This window comes from Nematolebias whitei, chromosome 20, assembly GCF_014905685.2.
Source record: "Nematolebias whitei isolate Nwh7 chromosome 20, NemWhi1, whole genome shotgun sequence".
Lineage (NCBI taxonomy): Eukaryota > Metazoa > Chordata > Actinopteri > Cyprinodontiformes > Rivulidae > Nematolebias > Nematolebias whitei.
In genome coordinates, this window is record NC_056517.1 from 10,077,463 (window position 1) to 10,101,135 (window position 23,673).

Consider the following 23,673-nt stretch of genomic DNA (forward strand, 5'->3'; position numbering starts at 1 on the left):
ACAGAGACTGACCTGCTATTTGTTTAGGCATTTATGTTTGTTCATTTAGAGATAAATTAAAGGTAGTGTTTCTTAATGCTTTAATATTTTAATTCCATTAGGCTGTCAGCTGTTCGTAGCATCCTCACAGGGGGTTGACTTTAACTAACAGCTGAACATCAAGGTATCACTGCTCGTCTACTCAGTTTTGCATTCCCTCTTGTCAAAATGTGATGTAAAAGTGTGAGAGAGCAGAGAGGAAATGGTTTCTGTGTGAGTTTGACGAGTTGAATCACAGATGCACTCCCACGTACGCTCTGCTGCTCTCATGGGTTTGGAGAAGCAGCGAACTGCTGCCCTCTGCTTCTCACTTATCAGATCCAGAACAACGCTGTTTCACATGGAAAGATGCTAAAACAATGAATCTTTAATAGCATTTACAATCGGTCTGCTGCTGCATTCAAGAATAAACAGGTTCAAGTTATATTTTGTTGCGTTTGTTTGTTGTGTTAAACATTTGGCAGTTTAATCTAGAGATTTGGTTCCTGTTCAGAGAAATCAACTAATTGTGAGGTGTCAGGTAAATATGAATACTGCATTAGCATAAAAAACTGATAATAATGACACGAATGAATCACAAACATTTCAGCTGCACGTCCTAAGAAGGGCTACAAAACCATGAGATAACCATGAATTAATAATGAAGAAGACAGTTTTTAACTTGAGCTTCATCACTAAAAACAAACCTGTTTACAAGACAATGGTGAGACCAGCTATGTTGTATGGTCTGGAGACAGAGACATGGACAAAAGGACAGGAGACAGAACTAGAAGTGGCATAAATGAAGATGTTGAGGTTCTCCTTAGGAGTGACGAGGATGGATAAGATTAGGAATGAGATCATCAGAGGAACAGCACAGGTTGAACAACTGGGAGATAAAGTTAGAGAGGACACACTGAGATGGTTTGGACATGTCCAGAGGAGGGACAGTGGGTATATTGGTAGAAGGATGTTAAAAATGCAGCTGCCAGGAAAAAGACAAAGAGGAGATATATGGATGCAGTTAGAGAGGACATGGAGGTAGTTGGAGTGAGGACAGAGGACGTAGAGGACAGAGATGGAAGAGGATGACTCATTGTGGCGACCCCTTATGAGGGAACAGCTGAAAAAGAAGAAGAAGAAGAAGAAGAAGAAGACGACGTCAAAGAAGAGAAAGAAGTAAACAAAGATTTTAATTTGATTTTTAACAAAACTTTATTTACACAATAAATTAACACAACGGTGTTTAAAAAAGTGATCAGGACAAGTTTGAAATAAAATATTTACACGAAGAGCTTGTATTGTAGTTCTCCCTGATCAGAAATGGTGCATAAAATCTTCTTAAATCCCCACAGTTTCACAAAATTCTCCAGGTGTCCAGTGTCTCTGTGGAAGCAAAACTCCAACGCCAGTCTGGCCTTGACGTTGCACTTCCACAGAGTCACAGCATCAAGTTGGGGTCCAGCCTGCAGTCTGTCCCTACGAGACAAGTAAACAGACATTTTTGCTTCGGCCACTAAAAAGTTTAAAGTTTGGGATTTAAACCTAGTGGTTTTGCTGTAATGTACTCCTTTAATAAAAACAGATTTGGTGAAAACTGTGTTAAAAAGGCTAAAGATCCTTGTCATTAGATTAAACAGAGCCGTCAGCCATGCACAATCTGTAAAAACATGAAAAACACTCTCAGACAAACTGCAAAAAGAACTCTCATTTAAAACATCAAGATTGATGACCGTCAAAAAAGAGTTTGATGCAATGGCGCCGTGAAGGATCCTCCATTGAAGATCGCCAGTCTGTTTTTTTGTCGGAGGTTTGTAAAGAGTTCTCCACTGGGGCTTCTGACCTCCGAGCTTGTCGTCCCACACGCTGACAGCTCTGTTGTGCAGAGTTCTCTTGTTCAGGATCTTCACACAAGTCTTATAAAGTACTTTTGGACACATTCTGCACAAGTCGATCTTTGGGTCTGTGTTGCGTAGCAGGGAGTCGCTGTCTTTCACAAAGTTAGGATCCAGGTGGAGGTCGGGGAAAGGGTCCACTGGATCAGACGGGCGATTCCCCGTGGACCACAGCTGCAGGAGATGCTTCTCTCCATCTGTCATCCTCTCCTTCACCAGGTTCAGGAAGCGGTGCACCAGTCTGGCAGACAGCAATGAAACCACCTCTCGGACGCTGGAGAACTCTGGTTCGGCCGCCTCCACCAACTGCCTCAGGGTCATCATCCCAGATTCTCACAGTACCTTTGACAGACCCAGCACCATGCTATTACAGACGTCCATTCTTGCTTCACAGACTAGTGGTTCTTCTAAGAGTCACTGTGGAAAATTATACGTTTTTGATCTGTTTGGTTTAAAAAAAAGAATACACTTTGAAAACACTCTGATAAAACTGGGGCAACCCCTTTAACTTTAAAAGGCCAACATTGGTTAGAAACAGCGCAGCAACCAGCCCCAACCTGCTCACACATCTAAGGATGCAGCTGACCACATCCCTCCACACAGTGTCAGGAGGTCCTGCCAGGTACTTCTGGAGGAACTGTATTCAAAAGTGGCTGTTCTGCTGGTCAGGTGAACAAGGCCCTGTTCCCCCTCCTCTCTCTGTAAGAATGGGACCGACTGTGAGAAAGAAGAAGAAGATGATGAAGAAGAAGAAAAAGCAGCAGCAGAAGAAGAAGTGGTTAGTTCCTACAAGATACTCAAAGGATACCTAGTACTTGCTGGGAGAACTTACAGAGTACCTAGAAGGTATTCACTGACTACTCTTCTTGGGTACTTGCAACAGTACTTTACAATGCCTTTGGTGTACTTACAAAGTTGGTATGTGGTATATATTCAGTATCTGAAGGTTACCTATTGGGTACTAATAGAAATATCAAGGTTTACCGAATCCTTACACGGTACATACAGGGGTATACATTGAGTGCTTATTGGGTAATTTTGAAAGTAGCTTTGAAGATTGTTGTGAGTTTCATCGGAGCTTTGTGTGTGCTCAGTTAAGATATGCCATTAGTAACCCTACGTATTGCCTGTTAGTACTTTGTAAGTACCGCATAGGTAAACTGTCAGTACTAATCAGGTATTTGTGTTCTAGGTATTTTGTTAATATCCCTATAAATACCCAATGAGCAACCTGTAATATTGTACAACTAATATTTTCATTGTAAGTACTCTTTAGGTCCTTACCTCAAAAGAAACCTTTAAATACCATGTTGGTACCCTGTTAGTCTTCAGTATGCTGTAGGTACTACATTTACCCCGCTGAAAGTAACAGCTGAAAGAAAACTAACAACTCTGTGTCATCTGATATGTTGAAAATCAGCAATTCTTTTAGAAGATGTATTGGACAGATTAAAAAAACAGGTTATTTTTGTTTAGTCCACTTCTTAACTGGTTTCATTAGAGACAACATTCTTTGTGTCCATTAATAAGTTTATTCCTAACAAAGTGGATATTGTTTGTGGTGCTCCTCAAGGTTCAACCCTTGGCCCAGTTTGAGTCAATCTGTATATGCTTCCATTCAGACAGACCTGTGGTGATTATGCAGATGATTTCCAGCCATACAAAAAGATCATGTCATCTCCTTGACATAATGTAAAAGTGATGTCATTGAATGGATATCACAAAATGTCTTATACCTAAACAAAGATAAAACATTAGTACAGTGCAAAGATTCATAATACAGAAAGTCACATCCCATCTCAGTTCTCTCTCTCTAAAAATGATGCCATATCATCCATCCATCCATCCATCCATCCATCCATTATCTTTACATGCTTATTTCCTTTCGAGTCACGGTGGTCACTGGTGTCCATATCCAGCAGTTACTGTGCGAGAGGCAGGGGACACCCTAGACAGCTCTCCAGTCCATGACATGGACACTTGAACATGTCTCCAGTCCTTCACAGGGACAACTGGACAGGTCTCCAGTCCATCACAGAGACACATAGAGACAAACGAGACAAGCAACAATGTTCAGTCAGGTCATCTGGACAGTTCCTTTTTTTGTTGAGAGATGTTTTGTCCTCTATATGAAGGGCTTCATCAGTCTGAGAAGTCACATACAAACTTTTCCCCACCAAGCAGTACACTCCGAGACAAACAACAAACAACCATTCACTCTCTCACTCACCTTCACATCAATGTGAAGAAGACAAAGGAGATGGTTGTGGTCTTCAGAAGGAACAAACACACCTAACCCTCCCCGCAACCCCACACACACACACACACCTCCCCAAACATAAGAGAATCTGTGGTGGAAGTGGTCTCCAGCTACAAGTACTTGGGTGTGCACCTGAATGACAACCTCAACTGGGGCAACCACACCACCAGTCTGATCAAGAAAGCTCATCAGAGACTCTACTTCCTCAAGCGGCTGAGATGAGCTGGTCTGGGAAGCTCAGTCCTCACCTCCTTCTACAGGTGTGCAGTGGAGAGCATCCTGTGCTCCAATATCAACATGTGGCATGGAGGCTGCACAGCTGCAGAAAGAAAAGCTTTGCAGGGAGTGATGAAGGCTGCACAGAATATGTTGGAGTCAGTCTCCCCACCATCACAGACATCTACACCTCCAGATGCAGAAAGAGGGCCACCTGCATCATGAAGGACCCCACTCACCCAGCACACACACTTTTTGCCCCACTCCCCTCAGGAAGGAGGTTGAGGAGCATTAAGTGTAGAACCACTAGACTGAGGAACAGCTTCTACCCTGAGGCTGTTAGACTCATGAATCTCTAACCAGAATAATCAATGTGAAAAACCATATCATGCTGCTGCTGATCTGTTTCAATGTTGCTGCTGATCTGTTTCAATGTTGTTGTGTTTATTCATGCTCATCTGCTTACGCAGACTCATGTTCATGCTGCTGTTCGGCATATTGTGTTCATACTATTAGTACTTAGTGTATTTTTAGTTTATGTTTCTCTTATTTCATATTTTAGATCTAATTACTGTTTTTCTTTTACATTTTATTGTTGGATGTAACTGGGATCCTGTGTGCATAATTTCGTTCCACCACATGTAGCACATGTGATGCGAACAACAATAAAGAAACTCTGACTCTGACTTCAGATCAGTTTTTAAACTTGGACATGTTTTCTGTCCATGCTGAGCTCCCTCTAATTATTTGGAGATGTTTGTGACAGCTCTGTGGCTATTTCAGGAGAAAAGTTGTCACAATTTATTTGAACATGTTCAAAACTCAAGTGATGGTGCTGTGAGATTCAGACTCACGTGAGAACGTTGAATACCACGCTGAACATCAGGAGACTTTCTAGAGACTCTGTCACTAAAACTGCTTGCCAGCTGGCTACAACCCAGTGAGATATTACTTTTTTGTTTCTCTAGTCCATGTTCAGTGTGCACAGCCCTTTACAGGATTCATTTTCTCGTTAGCTGTGAACATTGAAACCCTCGTGTAGACCAATATAGACAAAGTTTGACAAGTAAATGGGTTTTAAATTTGGAACCAGAGATTATCTAAAGTTGTCCTAATGTCAAAACTTGAAGCACCCCTGATGTTCACCTGTCAGAACCGGAGCCACTTCTCATTCTGCTGAAACACCTTCAGCTCACACAAAAGTTATCGGAGGAGATCAGAGATCAGAGGTTCCTCAGCAGACGACACAGTGAACATGTGAAGGCATCTGCTGCTTGTGTCTGCACTCTTAATCCAGCAGAGATCAGATTAAGGCGGGACAGGCAGGGATTACAAATCAGGAGGACTTTGGCTGAATGAGCAGACACAGTTCAAGGTAAATAAGACTGTCTGGAGTCAGACACATATAACAAATCAGACAAGTCACTTAAACACTAACTCTCGTGTTTAATCATTCAGATTATTATTATTATTTTTTTTATAAATTATTCTCTTTTTTTTTCTTTCTCTTCTTTCGGCTTTTCCCTCGTCAGGGGTCTCCACAGCGAGTCTTCCTCCTCCATCTCACTCTGTCTGGTCAAAGCAGATGACCGCTTGTCCTGAGCCTGCTTCTGCTGGAGGTTTCTTTCTTTTAAAAAGGAGTTTTTCTTTCCACTGTTGCCGCTTTGCTTGCTCAGGATGGGAGACTGCAACGAAGCCAAGATTCATCTTGTCTGCTGGATTCCTTAGATAGAGAACTTTACTAATTGGCTTTTATGTGAATGTTCCTGTAAAGTGCCCTGAGACAACTTTGTTGTGATTTGGCGCTGTACCTGTATAAATAAACTGAACTGAACTGAAATGTCCTCACTCCAACGGTGGTGTTTGAAATTTTGAGAACTATTTATAATTTTTTAATATTTTTCCATAAATATGATCTAAAACATCATCAGATTTTCACACAAGTTCTAAAAGTAGATAAAGAGAACTCAGTTCAACAAATGAGACAAAAATATTATACTTGGTCATTTACTTATTGAAGAAAATGATCCAATATTGCTGATTTGTGAGAGGTAAAGGTATGTGAACCTTTGCTTTCAGTACCTGCTGTGACCCACCTGTGCAGCAATAACTACAACTAAATGTTTCTGGTAACTGTTGATCAGTCCTGCTCACTCGCTTCAAGGAATTTCAGTCCATTCCTCTACAGAACAGCTTCAACTCTGGATGTTGGTGGTTTCCTCACATTAACTGCTGATTCAGGTCCTTCCACAACATTTGGATTGGATTAAGGTCAAGACTTAGACTTGGCCATTCCAGAACACAAACTTTATTCTTCTTGAACCATTCTTTGGTAGAACATTTTGTGTGCTGAGGGTCATTGTCACTACATGACCCACCTTCTCTTGAGATTCAGTTCATGGACAGATGTTCTGACATTTTCCTTTAGAATTATCTGATATGATTCAGAATTCAAGCCCTCCTGGCCCAGATGTAGCAAAACAGGCCCAAACTATGATACTACCACAACCATGTTTCACAGATGGGATAAGGTTCTTATGCAGAAATGCAGAGTTTTTATTTCTACAAACAGAACACTTTTCATTTGAACCAAAAAGTTTATTTTGGTTTCTTATCAGTCCACAAAACATTAGTCCAATGGTCTTCTGACTTGCCCACGTCATCTTTAGCAAACTGCAAACGAGCAGCAATGTTCTTTTTGGAGAGCAGCGTCTTCTCCTTCAACCCTGCCATGCACACCATTGTTGTTCAGTGTTCTCCTGATGGTGGACTCATGAACGTCAACATTAATGTGAGAGAGACCTTCATTTGTTAGAAGTTACCCTGGGGTCCTTTGTGACCTCACTGACTATTACACATCTTGCTCTTGGAGTGATCTTTGTTGGTCCACCACTCCTGGGGAGGGTAACAATGGTTTTGAATTTCCTCCATTTGTACACAATCTGTGTGACTGTGGACTGATGGAGTCCAAACTCTTTACAGATGTTTTATAACTTTTTCCAGCCTGATGAGCATCAACAACTCTTTTTCTGAGCTCCTCAGAAACCTCCTTTGGTCCTGCCATGATCCACTTCCACAAACATGTTGTGAAGAGCAGACTTTGATAGATCCTGTTCTTTAAATAAAACAGGGTGCCCACTCACACCTGATCATCATCCATTGATTGAAAACACCTGACTCTATTTACACCTTCAAATTAATTATTAACCCTAGACGTTCAAATACTTTTACTACTCACAAATACATAATACTGGATCATTTTCCTCAATAAATAAATGAACAAGTATAATATTTTTGTCTCATTTGTTAAACTGGATTCTCTTTATCTACTTTTAGGACTTTTAGGAAAATCTGATTATGTTTTAGATCATATTTATGGAGAAATATAGAAAATTATAAAGGATTCACAAACTTTCAAGCTCCACTGTAACTCTATGTCCTCTCTAACGGCATGCAGACCTTCTTTTTGTCTTTTTCTAACATCCTTCTACCCATGACTGATTAGGATAATATTCCAGAAAAAAACTTCTGTTTCCTGGTAAAATATGAATAGATTGGATGGAACTGCTTCCACTTTGGTCTCAAGTCACTTCACCACTTGTTCTTGCTGAGATTGGATGCTTCTCCCCTCCCCTCCCTCTCCGCTTTGCTTTGCTGCTCTGTCTGTCTGTGAAACTGCTTCTGAGCCTCTCTTGCATATCTTCCGAACCATAATTATGGACTTGTTTTGATCAGTTGGTCCCTCAACTCAATTGATAAAATTTCTTCGAAGAGAAGACAGGCTTTAGGCGAGCCGATTTGCCCTGTTGGCACGCACGCAGTTGGATAGCTCATTGACCGGAAGACTTGAAGATGTGTCTATCTCTGCTGCCATTTGTGGATTTTAAGGACGCATATTTAATTGGATTTACGATAACTGGTTCCTACTTTTTGGATTCAGCTGGTTGCTGGTTTTATCTACAATCCAGGAAGTCATCGGCAGCAAATTTGGACCCTATCACGCTGCTTGCCTTTATGATGGCTTTCGAATACCCAGACTCAAATGCTTTGGGCAGAATGGATCAGATCTCGAGGATTTTACTCAGTCACGTTCCATCGGTGTGGCCATGTAATTTGGATATTTCGGAACCGTTTGGACCAACACAGACTCAAGGTAGATGTCATTAAGTTCTGCCTGTCCCCAAAACATCTGTGTGTTTATCTGAATTTAGCTCCCTTGGCTGGCCTTGAAGGCCATCTTATCTGAATTCACCTGGAAAACGTGATCTGACGTTCACCACCCACTCCCTGAGGAATTTCCAGCTGATAACCAGATGAAACCAGCTGAATAAACTTTGTGTCATCATTTCAGGACTCTTGGATTCTCATAGACGTTGTCCTTGGCCATTCCTCGACATACCTCGAGAATGTTTACGGATCTCACTGGAGGACATTGACTGATTATTACATCCTTATCAGAACTCTTACAGTGACCTCAATAGCGTCTATGGACATGCTCACCGCTCTCGTCGTCTCCCCCCCTCTGCAGAATGTCTGTGTCACTATGGGCTTGTTTGTGCAAGGTGTTTTTTAATATCAGAGTTTTTCTTCTCAGGCAAGAAGAAAAAGTCTGATAGGATTTTTTTTCACCTCCAATTCCTACATGTGTCCAGTTTCATTACTTTTTGTCTGTCTAAACAGATCTCACTTGTAAATGAGTCTTCTAGGCTCAATGTGACTTATCTGTCTAAATAAATGTTGAATGAATGAATGTGCACACAGCTTTGTGCACGTGTGATGAGTAGAGCACAGTAGTTATGTGTTGTTAAATATTCCACTGGCAGAATTTGTGTAATCAATTAAAATTTTAGAGATAATTCAAGGGCAGCACGGTGGCGCAACTGGTAGAGCTGCTGCCTCTCAGCGAACAGGTCCCTGGTTCAAACCCTGGTCCAGGGGCCTTCTGGGTGGAGTTTGCATGTTCTCTCCGTGCATGCGTGGGTTTTCTCCGGGTACTCCGGTTTCCTCCCACAGACCAAAAACATGCATGTTAGGCTGATTGGTAACTCTAAATTGTCCCTAGGTGTGAGTGAGAGAGTGAATGGTTGTTTGTCTCGTTTGTCTCTATGTGGCCCTGTGATGGACTGGAGACCTGTCCAGGGTGTACCCCGCCCCTCGCACAGTGATTGCTGGACATGGGCACCAGCGACCCCCGTGACCCAAAATGGAATAAACGGGTAAAGATAATGGATGGATGGATGGAGATAATTCAAATGATTACGTTTTTTTCATGTCACACCCACCTGAGAAATTAAAGTTGCAAACTCATGGTAATAATCTACTTTTTTCAGTGTAGTTTGGAGTTTGGTTAGGCCTTGGATAAAGACTATCGGTCGACTCTGAGTAGATTCTGGCAAACCACCAGGCGGCTGAGGAGGGGAAAGTAGCTCTTTACTAACACTGTGTTCAATGAATGTGGGGTGCTGTTGACCTCAACCAATCATGTCATCTGGAGGTGAAAGGAATACTTCTCGGACTTGACTTGACTTCTCATTCCCACTGGCACGTTTTCCATGGAGGAAGCTGAAATGGGGGACTTGGGGGTTGGTCCGTCCATAACCATGACTGAGGTTGCTGAGGTAGTTTAAAAGCTCTGAGGCGGCAGGGCAGGTGGATGAGATTCACCCTGATTTCCTTAAGGCTCTGGATGTTGTGGGGCTGTCTTGGTTGTCACGCCTTTGTAACAAGAAGTGGACATTGGGGCAGTGCATTTTTTTTTTTTTTTTTACAAATATATGTTTAGTAGATTATTTGCGCCAACTTTCATGAAGGTATCATGAAGTGAAAGATCTCTTCACTAATCTGCAGCACTTCTATCCCTCCTTTGGACATGTCCAAACCACTGTCCCTCTTCTGGACATGTCCAAACCACTGTCCCTCCTCTGGACATGTCCAAACCACTGCCCCTTCTCTGCACATGTCCAAACCACTGTCCCTCTTCTGGACATGTCCAAATCACTTTCCCTCCTCTGGACATGTCTAATTTTTTTTTCTCTCTGTCCTCCGGTAGAACCAGGTGTGTCTCCCTGGTCTCCCCCCTCCCCCCCACCCACTTCCCTGCTTGCACTCTTTTGTCCTGTGAACCCTTAAAAAGCCTATTTTTTATTTGTTTTTGTCTGCATACCTCTTAATTTGAAGGTTCAGCTGGTCTCTCAACAAAATTGATCAACTTCTCCCAACAGGAGTCAGGGTAAGGAGGACCCTCTTACCTAGACGGGAACAAATTGGATTCATGATGACAACTGGTTTTTTGCTGTTTGGCTGTTGAATTCTAGATTGTCTATAAATTTGTGTGGATGTGTCGAAGCTCGACAGCACTCAGATCGAATTTGTGGAGCTGCAGCAGGGAGCTGGAGCAGCTGTTATCAGGACTGTGGACTCTATAGCAGCACACATGAAGGGGAAAGAATCTTGGAGAAGCTGTGAGCTCGACTTTCAGCGTAAAGGATAAATTCGGCTGTTTTGGAGTTCCATCAGAGGAATATATAGCAGCGAGTCTTTAAAACGGCAGAAACAGCAATGCACGAGTTCTGCCTGACCCAAACTGTGGCTTATCTCAACTCCTCCAGGAATGTTGTGAAAACAACAAAGATGCTTTGACTGTCTCCACACCTCTCCCTTCCCCAAGGCCGTGGACATGTGACAGAGCCTCAACCGAGCTGATAATCAATAACACCTCTTATCTGGACAATGGCTGGGGGGGGGGGGGGTGTCTCTGGACTATGCTATGACTTTCGCTTAAAAATTCAATGTTTTCACCGGCCTATATGTTCATGTATAACGTCTGTTTATGTTGCTTTGCTGTGGTAGTTTTTTTTTATGCCTCATATTGTGCCTTGTCTAGGACACAGCGTGAGAGATCTTTTTTTAATACCATCTCTCCTCATGCTTTCTTTCCTTTTCTCATCTAAGCAAAATATTATTCTAAATATGAATAAGAGGGCCGCGCTATTTATTTATAGCCGCAGCATCGTGCACTCCGCCCATCTTTCGGGCGACTGTACGTACATGTTCTCGTTGTATCTCATTGCAATGACAATAAAGTTTATTCTGATTCTGACATGTCCAAACCACTGTCCCTCCTCTGCACATGTCCAAACCTCTGTCCCTCCTCTGGACAGGTCCAATGGACATGTCCAAACCATTGTCCCTCTTTGGACATGTCCAAACCACTGTCCTTCCTCTGGACATGTCCAAACCACTGTCACTCCTCTGGACATGTCCAAACCACTGTCCCTCTTCTGGACATGTCCAAACCACTGTCCCTCCTCTGGACATGTCCAAACCACTGTCACCCCTCTGGACATGTCCAAACCACTGTTCCTCTTCTTGACATGTCCAAACCACTTCCCTCCTCTGGACATGTCCAAACCTCTGTCCCTCCTCTGGAGACATGGCCAAACTATGTCTGTCTGTCCTCTCTGATTTCTGCCACGGCCCTGAAGCTTCCCCAGCATGCACTGCAGCGACTGTCACAATGCTGGACATCACTTTGTTTGCATTAAAATTAGGATTGTATAGTTTAATGAAAAGTTTGACATGTTCTAAAAGATCAGGATAAAATGATGTTGAAGCTTTCAAATGTCCAAGAGAAGACAGGAAATCCTCCCATAAACCTGAGGACATGCTGATGAATGATAGTAAGACAGTTCTGTTTGCACACTTCAGTCTTTATAAACATTTGATTTAGCCTGGGACCAGCAAACCTTTCATCAATTTACGTTTTTTTTTTCCCTTTGGGTAAAGCAAAGATTTTCTACGAGGTTCTGTTTGTCTCAGACCCTCTGGTGTTTCGGGTCAGACCACCACTGCTTAACAGGATGTTAAACCAGTGGTTCCCAACCCTGGTCCCGGAGGAGCACCATCCTGCATGTTTTAATTGTTCCTCTGCTCCAACACACCTGATTTAATTACATCCTCAAGTTCTACAGAAGCCTGTTAATAACCCATCCATTCTTATCAGGTGTGTCAAAGCAGGAAACAACGAAAGCACGGAGGATGGTGTTCCTCCAGGTCCAGTGTTGGGACCACTGGTTTAAAGCAACCTCAGCGAGGGTTCCCCCAGAAAAAGCACTGTCAGTTGTTTTCATACAGTTCTATAAATCACTTTTGGATCAAGGACTGTAGCCGAAGGGTTGAAGAACCACAGTTTCTTAAAATAACAAGTGACACATCGATGTCCTTCATCTGAAGGATTTAAACTGTGACTGTTTAGTTTTGGAGATGAGTGTTTTACTACACTGGACTTGAAAAAGGAACACAAGTAAATATTTTTTGAGGCCGAGCAGAGTGACAGATCCTGGAGAGAGGAAGGGGCAATTCTATCCACCACCAGGATAAGTGGAGGAGGCAGGGGATGGCCAAAGGTGGCCTTGGCCACTATAGATTAATCGTCAGCCACCACAATGTAAATCTCTCCTCTGACAAAAAACACATGCAGGTATGAAACCATGTAAATGAAAAACAATAATTACTAAAGATCTGATCCAAATATACTCATCTTCATTTCTCATGTGTGCTCCAGCAGATAAAATCATAAACAGGCCAAGGTGGACACAAAACAAGCCAATGGAAAAATAACTTACACAACCAAGAACACAGTTTTACACGTTGTGCACTAAAAATAAGTCGGTGCTTTCAGAAATTACAGTTTCCAAACAGGCAGAGTTCAGTGAAACTAAAGATTTTTACTTTTTTCAATAAACAGAGTCACCAACTATCTCCATCCATTTTTTATACCAGTTTTTTTTTATTCTTTTTCTTTCTGCATCATGAGGAGCTGGTGTCTGTGTCCAGCCATCACTGTGTGAGAGGCAGGAGACACCCTGGACAGGTCTTCAGTCCATCACAGGGACACATAGAGACAAACAAGACAATCATTCACTGTCTCACCTAAGGACAATTTAGAGTTACCAGTCAGCCCAACATGTAGGTTTTTGGTATGTGGGAGGAAACTGGAGTTCCCAGAGAAAACCCATGCATGCACGTAGAGAACATGCAAACTCTGGTGATTGAGCTGACGGCCTTCTTGCTGTGAGGCAGCAGGGCTAACCACTGCTGCATCGTCCTGCTGAATGGCCTATTTGATAGTTGTAGTCCAGTGAGATACTCCCTTTAGTCTAGATAACAACCTGTAACAATAAAAAGCAGAAATACTTTAAAAGGTTTTAAAATCTTTGAGTATCTTGCACATCAATGTTCTCACCTTTCTGGGACCATTGCACAGTGCACGACTCATGATGAAAATGAGAATGCACCAACAAGAGTACTGAAATAAAAGAACGTTGATGTACTTTTCTCCTACAGTTACGTGATTGATATGATTTACCATGTTGTGTTTAACTGCCTGCTTATAAAGTGAAAGTGTAGTGCATGTGATTCAAAGCCACTGAAGCTTTGTCCAAGTGGAGCATTGGGTCTAATCCAAATACTAATGATGTAATGGTTTCAAAGACAGGTGCTGGTTTAATCCTTCACACCGGCAAGTAATATCTTTACTTTGTTATTTTCTTTTGTTTTAGCTGGTGGGGCTAGTTTTGGCTGCACATTCCAGCTTTATCACGTGACCCTTTAGATCAGTGGTGGTTTCTGATATGTGTGATACAGGCAGCTGTTCAGGGCAGCATCTTGTCAAGGGTGGCATGAGTGCCCGCCCCTATCCTCCCCCTCAAAAAAATAAAACACATTATTTCACGTACCCTGTCTAGCCTACTACATATTGGTTTCCTGTCGCACACTTGTGAGGAGTGGGCGCCCTCTGCCAGGTGCAGGGCGTGTAGATTCTGCTGAGCTCTACACAGGTTGTGGGAGAAGAGGAGGGGAATTCTCTCGTCTCCCATGCTGGATCAGAGATGCATCTAATAGTGCACATCACACCATTGATCAGTCCCAAACAAAGAACATTTCATTCATAATATTGTGATGACAGTCAACAGTTTACAGATTGTTTGAGTGAAATCACTGAAAGAAAAATGCAAAAATGAATCTCCACACCAAGGAAGGTGAGTTAGTTTAGGTTTAGGTTGTTTTTGACTCATGTTTAGATATGGGCAGCTATAACCTTCTTGGCTTGAGTACCAGCTCCACACATGGAAGATGGACCAGAACAGGTCAGATCCATCAGGTGTCCACTTTAGGAAAAAAAGAAAACAAGAAGCAACAGATGAAGATCTGCAGCTGTTCATCTCTTGGAGCATGAAAGCTCTTCTGTTATGGACAGCTGTGGCTGAGTGGTTAGAGCAGTCATCCTCCAATGGGAGAGTTGGGGCTTTGAGTCCACCAGCAGTCACATGCTCAAGAGTCCCTGGGCAAGACACTGGACCCCTCATTTCCTTCGATGTTTATCCCATCAGTGTATGAATGTGATAAAGCTCTGATTATTCTTTGTAGAGATCTAGTAGAGTGCTGTATGAATGGGTAAATGAGGCACAGATTGTGATGTAAAGAGCTTTGAGTGTCTTGATAAGATAGACAGGTGCTATATAAGTACAGTCCATTTATGATTTGTCTCCTATTCTGAATATTTCACTAACTGGACATATATGTAGGCCTGTTTGTTTAGTCTTAGCTGTTAGCTGTTAGCCTTTAGCTGTTAGCCATCAGCTGTTTGCTCTGTCAGGACAGTCCTTATATCACTTAACATTTCTTGGTAAAGTTACATTACCCTGCTGTTCTAGAATTGTGCCGCTCAAGGTGGCTACATGTTGGAGCAGCTCTGTTACTTTCATTCTGAGATTTTGCTATTGGAAACTTTAATTCCTGTTTTTCTGGATGTAAATCGCATTTTTTGGATGATTGTTTCCTCTGGTATCCGATGCTGTGCAGCTGGAAGGATTTTTACTGAAACTTTTTAAGTTTTGGACATTTGTTATGATGCGTAACCATGGCAACAAGGCCGTTTTCTACAACCAACAGCTGATTAATATCTCAAAAGCTCAAATAGTATATCGGCTAAAGCCCCAAATCTCAAATGAGTTGAAAGGATGTTCTGTGGATGCATTCTCATCTACCTGCCAGCTGTGCTCGAGTGCCTGACCACGGAGATCCTGGAACTAGCAGGAAACATGGCTCATGACAGCGGAAGGACAGGATCATCCCTTGGCACCTACAGTTGGCTGTCCGCAGCGAAGAGGAGCTCTGCAGACTGCTGGGAGGAGTGGCCATCGCTCTGGCATTCGGGCGGTCCTACAGCCCGGGGGAACCAAGAGGCCAGCTGAGTCTGGGTGGACGGATCAAACGGCATCTGCAGCCATTTTATTAGGATTCACTGTGGGATGAACCTTTACAAGAGATCATTCCTGTCTACAGCATCAGCATCTATAACATCTTTTAATGAAATGAAGATAACGAGTTACAACAACAAATAATTTCCCTCTGGGATTAATAAAGTATTTTTGAATTGAATTGAATTGAATTGTAGTTACTCAGTATTGCATTAGGATTCTTCTCAACATATTTTATTAAATAACCACTATGAGGCAGAGACTCATGAATGTTTGATACCGATACAGTTGATGTATCAGAGGTTTTATGTTTGGTATTTTAATTTAAATTCGGGCACTTCTGAATAACAACAAACTAATAACTCTTGCATCTTAGTGTATATATATTTGATGTTTTTCTTAGTTCATATCTTAGATGTTATTACTGTTTTTCTTATACATTTTATTGTTGGATGTAACTGGGACCCCGTGTACATAATTTCGCTCCACCACATGTACCACATGAGGTGCGAATGACAATAAAGAAACTCTGACTCTGACTCTGATAACATTTTGCAAAGTTTTGAACAAGCGTTCATTTTTTGTGCACTTTACACTATTACACTTCAAGAAGAGAATACAGATTAGATTGTTTTATTCAGAACAGGTTCAGACCTTCGTTGATAGTTGTGTAGTTTAATTTGTGTCTTGATCAAAGTGCAATTGTTGATTTTCTTATTGGTGCAATTTAGAAATGTTTTATTTTTATTGTATTTATTTTCTACAATATTACATTTTTGTATTTGCATTGTATACTTTTAAATGCATGGTGCTCAGTATTTATTTGTCTTTGTTTATAGCTTTATTCTACTTTCTTCATTTTCAAATTTTAGAATAAATAATTTAAAGACATTGTGAGTGTCTGTGATGCTACATAGTTATCTAAATATGTCATGGTGTGTCCGTGTCCACTAGGGTGGTGTGTGTGTGGGGAAATGGATGCGGGCTGGGGCTCAGGGGGACACTGGAGGGATTGTTCACCCAGGTCACCAAATATGTTAGGACCACCCCTGCTTTAGATCAGAACATGTTCAAAGACGTCCAGGAGTTTGTCAGTTCCTCTTCACATTTTGAACGTTCACATGAGTCAAAACATCAAAGTTCATGCTCAATAATCCAGGTAATAATAATAGTTTCAACAATTTCCTGCGGGATCAATAAAGTTCAATATTATCTTAATAAATCCAACAAAGTTCAGTCAGGTCCTCTGGAAGTTTTTCTTGTGCTGAAATGCTTCATATCTCATCAAAGAGACTTCTTCAGTCTGAGGAGCCACAACAAACTCAGTCTTTTAAGCAGCACACTCACATAGTGGGCCAACCAGTTTGGTGGTGATAAACTAGTTTCTGGCCTTCGCCCTCTCCCCCGCTCCTCAGACTGAAGAAGTCTTTTGGATGAAAGATGAAACGTTTCAACACTAAGAAACCGTCCAGAGGACCTGACTGAACTTTGTTGGGTTCACATGAGTCGTTGCTCTAACTGTCCTGCTCATGGAATCAGGCAGGGCTGGATCAAACCTCCGTCCTGTCAACAGGTGGACAAACTGTCCAACAGCATGACCTTCTGATGCTCCGTCTATTTTCTTCTCCTTCTCTCATTCGGTTCTTAGAGGGATTTGTTTCTGGAATGGTAAACACGATGAACACAACTCTGCGTCCTGATGCTGGTTTGTCTCTAACTTGGATTACTAAAATAATTTGACGAGTCAACCCAATGTTTGATAACGACCTTCTTAATACTAGATGCAGCCGCTCGTCAAAATGGAAGTCATTACCTCTCTTAAGTTATGTACAAATGGAGGATATTTACAGTTCCCCCTCTTTGTTACATGGCAGGGACAAGATGGAGCATTTGTACCCACTTTCTGAAACCATTATATTCATATTAGTCTCATAGTCAATCATTCATCCTTTACTTAGTTTTATCCTCAGGTTAACTTTAAAATTCTCCTCTCAGTTTTTGTGAAAACACGCTTCTAGAATCTGATTCACGCTGCAGATGTTTATTGGTGCATATTAAGAAAATACAAAAAGTTTAGCTTATTTTTATGTATTTAAAGATTCATTGTAAGACAGTGACTTCAGGACGGCTTTTTAAATCATCCTACATGGAATTTACAAAATCACTGAAGGCATTCTGAAAGGAAAAGGGATTTTTCTTTATAATATTAAAAAAAAATGCAGGCAGAATCTTCTTCTCAGTCATTAGATTAGAGTCCTCGGGTCAGAGGCATTTTTTTCTGTAGCTGTAATTGTGATAGCTTTGACACCCAAATATCCTGCTGATAACAAGCCTTTCACTCAAACAAGACCAACACAGGGACATTTATCACCATCTTCTTTAGGAAGATATTAACTGTTGGATTTCCAAACGCACTTTAGGATGCCTCTTCGGAGGAACTCAAAGGCTCCATTTGCATGGCGGAGGGAACGTAAATTTTTTTGGATGTTGATTCAAGGAAAAATCCATGTTGACACAGAACGCATCAGTGTTTGCATGAAAGCAGGAACTACACCAAATCCGGTGTAGTTACCATGCCAGGTCATTAGTTGACGCTGTGAATTTCGTATAGTCACATAATGCGCATGTGCGCTGCCTGGGACCGCTGTCTGCAAGGTCCTTCCTCTGGGCTTAAAGCACAAAATACCAACACAAGTTAAAGCTGGGTTTTGGATACAAGTCTACGGATTTGATGCCAAGTGGGACCGCTTCGTCTAACAGCTCGACACCGGTCGCTGAGCGGACCAGCGCTGACAAGGACGATGTTAGGCTTCCCACTCCCGTGGTAATAAGTAGCCGTTGAACAATGCTATAGTAGGTAAATACACATTATTGATAATGTTTTGTTTGGGTTGTTTGGTTACACAAACAACCAACTGAGATTTTATTTTTATTTTTCCTGCGAGGAGAAGCTATCCTCCTACTAGAGGGACCAGTTCTGAACGTACTTAAACCGCGGCCCGGGGCTCAGAGGTTCTGGAGGATCTTGTCAAAGTGAGAGATGTTGGATCAATCATTCACTTAAATTTCCCCTAATTTTTTCCCCCATCCATTCAATGGTTTAAGCTACATTAAGCAAAGGAGTGACATCCTGAACAAGCCAGATAAACAACATGGTGTCAGTACCCAGGATTAAAACAGAGAGGAAGAGTACAGTTCATTAATGTAGTTTACAGTTTGGTTAATGTGTTATTAGTATTCAGTTTTATTATCAGTGTTTGTGTGACATACAGTTTTGTGATGTTGAATAAATAAATAAAAATTAAGCCAGATGTCTTCATTTTCAACTTTAATAACATGCAATATGTTTCACATCATCATTTAAATCACATAACTTGAATTACATAATGTCCAGATAGCTTCATTACGTCTCCCACCACTAACAGAAATACTGTTAATTATTGTTAAACTGTTTTTATTTAGCACATTCAGTATGGTAAAGTGAAGCGCAACACGTAAACTATATGCCTGCCTCGACAGGTTCGTTCAGCAATTTCGAGCTGGATCTGACTGGCATCTCTACCAACACAGATGTCGGTCACAGCACCTACATTCTGGTGTAGATTAACTACGAGATCCAAAGTATATTCCACCAGTTGTAGCACAGAAAGCACTATGTTATACTCTGGCGCCACTGTTGATAGAAATAGGCCGTTGGTCCATGCGTGAATGAAATATGTGCACATGCGGTTTATCACTTATGTGGGAGCTTTTCACACATCAGCGGGTAGTTGCCTCGAAAACCTCCACTCTGAGAGGTGGGTTGAAAAACCTCCGGATTCAGCGAGGGGGAGGGGACTGGTGTCGTGTAATGAACAACTGAACCACACAGAGAGAGGTGCAGTTTCACTTAAAATACGTGCCCTGTAAACGGCCCCTAAGTAAAGTCTGCTGTTGATATGCCATATTGTTTTACATTATTACTGTTTAGCATATATCTTAGATATTTTAGTGTATCATTTAGCGCTTGTTTAACATATATCGTCGTGTATATCTTAGATCCTTATATACTGTTTCTTTTTATACTTCATATTTTTGCTATTTTTGGGTGTAACTGGGACCCTGAGTATATAATTTCGTTCCACCTCATATATCACGAGATGTGAATAAAAACAAACTTCAACTTGAACTTGAATTATATGCATTTAAAAATGTCTCCATAACACCAGTGATATTGTTGCTCTGTCACATTAATAATCCATCCATCCATTAACTTTACCCGCTTATTCCATTTTGGGTCATGGGGGTCGCCGGTGCCCATGTCCAGCAATCACTGTGCGAGGGGCAGGGTACACCCTGGACAGGTCGCAAGTCCATCATAGGGCCACACAGAGACAAATGAGACAAACAACCATTCACTCTCTCACTCACACCTAGGGACAATTTAGAGTTACCAATCAGCCTAACATGCATGTTTTTGGTCTGTGGGAGGAAACCGGAGCACCCGGAGAAAACCCACGCATGCACGGAGAGAACATGCAAACTCCACCCAGAAAGGCCCCTGGACTGGGGTTTGAACGACATTAATAATCATTTACTGCAATTTCTGAACTTTCTGTTTGATGCTACCTTTAATACAGTGTTCATAGATTACAGTTTAGAGTACTTCAGGTTCTTAAGAGAATAAATGAAAAGTAAATTAAAGTTACTAAAAACAAAATGTATGCTGTTTGCTATATTTTTTTGTAATTCAATGATGAGAAGTGACAGAATGATAAATGTCTCATTTAAACCTTGTAAATATGTTAGCAGATGTGACAGTGCTCATATTTGTGTTCAGGATGACTCTCAGCCAAAGGTGGGATTAGACCTGAGCATTCAGGTCTTGGGCCCAGAATGTTTCCTTTATGACCTCAGAACTCTCAGATCTCCGAACAGAGAACACCATAAAATATAGTTTTACTAAAACGGGGTTTCTAAACTAACATGAACATTTATATTGTGGATAATCTGCATTTCATGTAAGCAACATCAGCTATAAAAACTACAATTTGATGGTCTGCGTCTGCGTTATTTGAGCAGATTCATGCTTCGTCTACAGATTCAGGCTGGTGTAGAGGAAGGATTTTTACCATTTAGTGTGGGAGTTCAGCTCTGTCAGCTTCCTGCAGTCACATCATGATTCCAACAAGACACACCTGTGGCCCATCTCTTTGATGAGCTGCAGGAGTACAAAAGGCTGCAGAAGACCTCCAGTTGCCACTGGAGCATTACATGCCTAATGGTATTGTGTTTCTGGCCACTTTGCATTATCTGATGAAAGATAAACCTACCTTGTGCTCCTTTGTGTTTTCATCGTTTGCTTCTGCTGCCTACCTGTTCCTGGATTCCCACCGTACGATCTTGAGGTCCCTTGTGACTTCTTCAACTGTCTCCTTGCCTTCCAGTTACTTACCTGGCTCAACAAATCTGTACTGAATAATGACCTGGTAATTAATGGATTTAACATCTACCGCTGTGATCGTCAAAAAAAGGGGGGGGGGGGGTCGCTGTTTACATCAGAGATTCTCTGGTTGCTAGTCTTGTGTCTTCTAAAACAATTCCAAACCAAATTGATGCCTTGGCTGTAATTATCATTTTGAATGGAGGCCAGATTTTATCTGTAGTGGGTTGTTATCGTCCTCCCTCAGCAACACCTGAGGCTCTGTCCTCCCAGATGGAATTCCTTGGTAATTTAAAATTCAAATAGATATTTTTGGCAGGAGATTTCAACATTGACTGGGGTAAGTCAACCCCCCTCTGTGATAAATTCAAGGAATGTTGCCTGTCTCTCAATCTTACCCAACTGATCAACTCTCCGACTAGATTAAACAAAAATCGTCCTGAAAAGTCCTCCATCTTAGACCTGTTTCTAACAAATATGCCTCACAAATTCCCTGGTACAGGTGTATTAGCCAACATTTCGAGTGATCACTGTGTGACGGCGACTCTCAGAGATATTAAACTTCCACCTTCTAGGCCCAGATTAATTCAAAAAAGAGACCTGAAACGTTTTTGTGAACAGTCATTCCTCTGGGATCTGTCTCACTTTGACTTGCATCATATTCTATTAATTGATGACATGAACTCTGCTTGGAACTTGGAACTTGGAAAATTAGCCACTTCACTAAATAATCAAACTTCTACAAATCAAATCCCTCCTACAAGTCAACCCTCAGTTAATCACACCTTCTCTTTTTCTCCATTCTCAGTCAGTGAGGTTGATAAACTGTTAAAAGATCTTGATCCTAAAAAATCTGCAGGTCCAGATGAACTTCCACCTTATTTCTTAAGGCTGGCTGCTCATATCATCACAGTCCTTGTGACCCACATCTTTAATCTCTCCATCAACCAAAACTCCATCCCAGACACTTGGAAAACAGCCTTTGATCTTCCTTTGCTGAAGGGAGGTGACCCCACCTCACTGAACAACTATCGACCAATCTCTAAACTCTGCATTTTAGCCAAGGTTCTAGAAAAACTGATAAACTCTCAAATCAAAAATTACTCTCATTTAACATCTTACCTCCCTATCAATCTGGTTCCAGGAAACAACACATCACAACCACTGCTTCACTGAAGGTTCTTAATGACATTGTTGAAGCACTGGATGCTAAGGATTACTGTGCTGCACTTTTCTTAGACCTGTCTAAAGCTTTTGACACTGTGGATCATAACATCTTGTGTCATAAACTCTCAGAAATTGGTTTCTCAGAACACACCATTGGTTGGTTCTCCAACTATCTCTCAGACCAGAGGCAATGTGTTCAACATAATGGTACTTCCTCCAGTTATTTAGCAGTCAACAATGGTGTACCACAAGGCTCAGTCTTAGGACTCACCCTCTTTACAATCTACATAGGTAATGTAGGTAAAAACATCCTAAACGCATGCATACATTTCTACGCTAATGACACAGTTGTTTATTGTCGAGCTAAAACAGTTGCTAAGGCATTCCAGCTTTTGAAATCTTCATTCAACAACATCCAGACAAATTTGTTCCACCTCAAACTTGTCCTAAATGCCGACAAAACCAAAGGGATGCTTTTATCAAATAGGAAGTTGGTCCCAGCAGTTCTTCCTCAGATTTTATCTTCAAATGGTGTCTCGATTGAGTTTGTTGAGTCCTATAAATATTTGGGTATCTTGGTCGACTCGCATCTCTCTTTTAAGCTCCATGTGGAAAACTTGGTAAAGAAAATGAAAGTTAAACTGCGTTTCTTTTTCAGAAACAGATCCTGTCTAACTCTGAATGCTAGGAAACGCCTTGTATCTGTGACCTTCCTTCCCTTCATTGATTACGGTGACATTATTTACATGAATGCTCATACATGTTGGATGCTGTCTATCATGGTGCACTAAGATTCATAACTGGCTGTGATTATCGTACCCACCACTGCACCCTGTATTCACTGGTTAACTGGACATCATTAACTTCATGCAGATTCTCTCACTGGTACATTTTCATCTTTAAATCACTTCTTGGTCTGCTGCCTTCATACATCTCCTCCTACATGTCTCTGCATGAGTGCAGCTACAGTGTGCACTCTCAGGACATTATTACCTGCAGTGTTCCCTCAGTGAGGACTGAACTTGGCAAAAGGGCCTTCTCCTACTCCGCTCCTGTTTCCTGGAATATCTTACAAAAAGATTTGAAGCTCTCGACCTTGACCTCTCTAAGTGGCTTTAAGAATCTGTTGGACTCCTGGCAAGGACCAATGCAGACATGTTCCTGTTTTTAGTTTTCTACATTTGCCTGTTTTTTAGCTGTTTTTTGTTACTTTTTTTGCCATCCTATTTGTTAAAAAAAAAAAAAAAATTGTTTGACTTTTTATAACTGTTTATTGTTGCTGTTGTCCATTGTTGTTATCATTCTTTGTTGAAATCAGGTCTCTCTTGTAAGTGAGTCCTCGAGGCTCAATGGGATTTACCTGTCTAAATAAATGTTGAATGAATGCCAACATCAACCTGGAATGCTCCTCGGGCATCTTCCTTTTTGCTTACT

General features: G+C 41.5%; 1 protein-coding gene across 1 annotated transcript in view; it reads left to right on the forward strand.

The window, feature by feature from the left end:
- The window catches only part of palmdb (palmdelphin b), a gene marked incomplete in the record, with an annotated part of 78,686 nt that overhangs the window by 93 nt on the left and 54,920 nt on the right, over positions 1–23,673 (forward strand).